Genomic DNA, 5,916 nt, shown 5'->3' with positions numbered 1-5,916 from the left:
AAACACACACACACACACACACGCACGTTCGCATACACGCACACACACACACTCACACACGCACAAACACACGCACACAAGCACACACACACACACACACATACGCTCTTCACCTCTCGACTCCTATTTATTAGTCGCCTCTTACGACAGGCAGGGACTTCTTGCCACGGCCGTGTTCTTATCTCTGCAAGCCAAACGGACACACACACACGCACACACACACACGCACACGCACACGCACACGCACACACTCTTCACCTCTCGACTCCTACCCATTATTCTCCTCTTACGACAGGCAGGGACTTCTTGCCACGGCCGTATTCTTATCTCTGCAAGCCGAACGGACACACACATACACACACACACTCACACACACACGCACACACGCACGCACACACGCACACACACATACAGTATTCACCTCTCGACTTCTACCCATTATTCTCCTCTTACGACAGGCAGGGACTTCTTGCCACGGGCGTGTTCTTATCTCTGCAAGCCGAACGGACACACACACACACACACACACGCACACACAAAAACACGCACACAGGCACACACGCACACACGCACACGCACACGTACACGCACACAGTCTCCACCTCTCGACTCCTATCCATTAGTCGCCTCTTACGACATTCAGGGACTTCTTGCCACGGCTGTGTTCTTATCTCTGCGAGCCGAACGGACACACACACACTCACACACACGCACACACGCAAGCACACATACAGTATTCACCTCTCGACTTCTACCCATTATTCTCCTCTTACGACAGGCAGGGACTTCTTGCCACGGCCGTGTTCTTATCTCTGCAAGCCGAACGGACACACACACACGCACACACAAACACACGCACACAGGCACACACGCACATACGCACACACGCACACACTCTCCACCTCTCGATTCCTATCCATTAGTCGCCTCTTAAGAGAGGCAGGGCCTTCTTGCCCCGGCCGTATTCTTATCTCTGGAAGCCGAGCGGACAAACACATACACACACACACGTTCGCACACACGCACACTCACACACGCACAAACACACGCACACAAGCACACACACACACACACATACGCTCTTCACCTCTCGACTCCTATTCATTAGTCGCCTCTTACGACAGGCACGGACTTCTTGCCACGGCCGTGTTCTTATCTCTGCAAGCCAAACGGACACACACACACGCACACACACACACGCACACGCACACGCACACGCACACGCACACACTCTTTACTTCTCGACTCCTACCCATTATTCTCCTCTTACGACAGGCAGGGAGTTCTTGCCACGGCCGTGTTCTTATCTCTGCAAGCCGAACGGACACACACATACACACACACACTCACACACACACGCACACACGCACGCACACACGCACACACACATACACTCACACACACAAACACGCACATACGCACACACACATACATTCTTCACCTCTCGACTCCTACCTATTAGTCGTCTCTCACGACAAGCAGGGTCTTCTTGCCTCGGCCGTGTTCTTATCTCTGCAAGCCGAACGAACACACACACACTCACACACACACACATACACTCTTAACCTCTCGACTCCTACCCATTAGTCGCCTCTTACGACATTCAGGGACTTATTGCCACAAACGTATTCTTATCTCTGCAAGCCGAACGGACACACACACATACTCACACACACAAACACGCACATACGCACACACACATACATTCTTCACCTCTCGACTCCTACCTATTGGTCGTCTCTCACGACAAGCAGGGTCTTCTTGCCTCGGCCGTGTTCTTATCTCTGCAAGCCGAACGAACACACACACACTCACACACACACACACACATACACTCTTAACCTCTCGACTCCTACCCATTAGTCGCCTCTTACGACAGGCAGGGCCTTCCTGCCACGGCCATGTTCTTATCTCTGCGAGCCGACCGGACACACACACACTCACACACACAAATACAAGAACACACGCACGCACACATGCGCACACACACATATACACTCTTAACCTCTCGACTTCTACCCATTATTCGTCTCTTTCGAAAGGCAGGGACTTCTTGCCACGGTCGTGTTCTTATCTCTGCAAGCCAAACGCACACACGCACACGCACACGCACAAGCACACACTCTCCACCTTTCGACTCCTATCCATTAGTCGCCTCTTAAGACAGGCAAGGCCTTCTTGCCACGGACGTATTCTGATCTCTGCGAGCCGAACGGACACACACACACACACTCACACACACACACACACTTACACACGCACACACACACACATACACTATTCACCTCTCGACTCCTACCCATTATTCTCCTCTTACGACAGGTAGGGACTTCTTGCCACGGCCGTGTTCTTATCTCTGAAAGCCGAACAGACACACACACACGCACACACAAACACACGCACACAGGCACACACGCACACACGCACAGGCACACGCACACACTTTCCACCTCTCGACTCCTATCCATTAGTCGCCTCTTAAGACAGGCAGGGCCTTCTTGCCACGGACGTATTCTTATCTCTGCAAGCCGAACGGACACACACATACTCACACACGCACAAACACACGCACACACGCAGACACACACATACACTCTTCACCTCTCGACTCCTACCTATTAGTCGCCCCTTACAACTGGCAGGGTCTTCTTGCCTTGGCCGTATTCTTACCTCTGCAAGCCAGACGGACACACACACATACACACACACTCATACACGCACACACACGCACACATGCACACACACACATACACTCTTCACCTCTCGACTCCTACCCATTAGTCACCTCTTACGACAGGCAGGGCCTTCCTGCCACGGCCATGTTCTTATCTCTGCAAACCGAACGCACACAAGCACACACGCACACACACATATACACTCTTCACCTCTCGACTCCTACCCATTAGTCGCATCTTACGACAGGCAGGGCCTTCCTGCCACGGCCATGTTGTAAATCTCTGCGAGCCGACCAGACACACACACACTCACACACACACATACAAGAACACACACACACACGCACGCACACACGCGCACACACGTATACACTCTCCACCTTTCGACTCCTATCCATTAGTCGCCTCTTAAGACAGGCATGACCTTCTTGCGTCGGCCGTATTCTAATCTCTGCGAGCCGAATGGACACACACATACATACACACACACACACTTACACACGCACAAACACACACATACCCACACACGCACACACACACACACACACACACACACACATACACTATTCACCTTTCGACTCCTACCTATTAGTCGCCCCTTACAAGAGAGAGGGCCTTCTTGCCTCGGCCGTATTCTTATCTCTGCAAGCCAAACGGACACACACACAAATACACACACATACTCACACACACACAAACACACGCACACACACAAAGACACATACACTCTTCACCTCTCGACTCCTATTCATTAGTCGCCTCTTACGACAGGCAGGGACTTCTTGCCACGGCCGTGTTCTTATCTCTGCAAGCCGAATGGACACACACACACACACACTTACACACACACAAGCACCCACGCACACACACACGCACACACGCACACACACACAAATACACTCTTCACCTCTCGACTCCTACCCATTAGTCGCATCTTACGACAGGCATGGACTTATTGCCTTGGCCGTATTCTAATCTCTGCGAGCCGAACGGACACACACACACTGACACACACACACATTCACACACACACTCACACACGTACGCACACACGCACACACACACATACACTCTTCACCTCTCGACTCCTACCCATTATTCTCCTCTTACGACAGGCAGGGACTTCTTGCCACGGCCGTGTTCTTATCTCTGCAAGCCGAACGGACACACACACACACGCACACACACACGCACACGCACACTCACACGCACACACTCTTCACCTCTCGACTCCTACCCATTATTCTCCTCTTACGACAGGCAGGGACTTCTTGCCACGGCCGTGTTCTTATCTCTGCAAGCCGAACGGACACACACACACACGCACACACACACTCACACGCACACTCACACGCACACACTCTTCACCTCTCGACTCCTACCCATTATTCTCCTCTTACGACAGGCAGGGACTTCTTGCCACGGCCGTGTTCTTATCTCTGCAAGCCGAACGGACACACACACTCACACACACACACACACATACACTCACACACGTACGCACACACGCACACACACACATACACTCTTCACCTCTCGAATCCTACTCATTATTCTCCTCTTACGACAGGCAGGGACTTCTTGCCACGGCCGTGTTCTTATCTCTGCAAGCCGAACGGACACACACACACACGCACACACACACGCACACGCACACTCACACGCACACACTCTTCACCTCTCGACTCCTATTCATTAGTCGCCTCTTACGACAAGCAGGGACTTCTTGCCACGGCCGTGTTCATATCTCTGCGAGCCGACCGGACACACACACACTGACACATACACACAATCACACACACACTCACACACGTACGCACACACGCAGACACACACATACACTCTTCACCTCTCGACTCCTACCCATTATTCTCCTCTTACGACAGGCAGGGACTTCTTGCCACGGCCGTGTTCTTATCTCTGCAAGCCGAACGGACACACACACACACGCACACACACACGCACACGCACACTCACACGCACACACTCTTCACCTCTCGACTCCTACCCATTATTCTCCTCTTACGACAGGCAGGGACTTCTTGCCACGGCCGTGTTCTTATCTCTGCAAGCCGAACGGACACACACACACACTCACACACACACACACACACATACACTCACACACGTACGCACACACGCACACACACACATACACTCCTCACCTCTCGACTCCTACTCATTATTCTCCTCTTACGACAGGCAGGGACTCCTTGCCACGGCCGTGTTCTTATATCTGCAAGCCGAACGGACACACACACACGCACACACACACGAACACGCACACTCACACGCACACACTCTTCACCTCTCGACTCCTACTCATTATTCTCCTCTTACGACAGGCAGGGACTTCTTGCCACGGCCGTGTTCTTATCTCTGCAAGCCGAACGGACACACACATACACACACACTCACACACACACGCACACACGCACGCACACACGCACACACACATACACTAACACACACAAACACGCACATACGCACACACACATACATTCTTCACCTCTCGACTCCTACCTATTAGTCGTCTCTCACGACAGGCAGGGTCTTCTTGCCTCGGCCGTGTTCTTATCTCTGCAAGCCGAACGAGCACACACACACTCACACACACATACACTCTTAACCTCTCGACTCCTACCCATTAGTCGCCTCTTACGACATTCAGGGACTTCTTGCCACAAACGTATTCTTATCTCTGCAAGCCGAACGGACACACACACATACTCATAAACGCACACACACACGCACACACGTACACACACACATACACTCTTCACCTCTCGACTCCTACCCATTAGTCGCCCTTTACGACAGGCAGGGCCTTCTTGCCACGGCCATGTTCTTATCTCTGAGAGCCGAACGGACATACACACACACTCACACACACACGCACGCTCACACGCACACACACATGCACACACGCACAAGCACACGCACACGCACACACTTTCCACCTCTCGACTCCTATCCATTAGTCACCTCTTAAGACAGGCAGGGCCTTCTTGCCTCGGCCGTATTCTTATCTCTGCAAGCCGAACGGACACACATACATACACACACGCTCACACACGCACACACACACGCACACACGCACACACACATACACTCTTTACCTCTCGACTCCTACCCATTAGTCGCCTCTTAAGACAGGCAGGGCCTTCTTGCCTCGGCCGTATTCTTATCTCTGCAAGCCAAACGGACACACACACACTCACACACACAAGCACGCACACAT

The sequence above is a fragment of the Diabrotica undecimpunctata genome, unplaced genomic scaffold, assembly GCF_040954645.1.
Source record: "Diabrotica undecimpunctata isolate CICGRU unplaced genomic scaffold, icDiaUnde3 ctg00000573.1, whole genome shotgun sequence".
Classification (NCBI taxonomy): domain Eukaryota; kingdom Metazoa; phylum Arthropoda; class Insecta; order Coleoptera; family Chrysomelidae; genus Diabrotica; species Diabrotica undecimpunctata.
Note: the sequence above shows the minus strand (reverse complement) of the source record.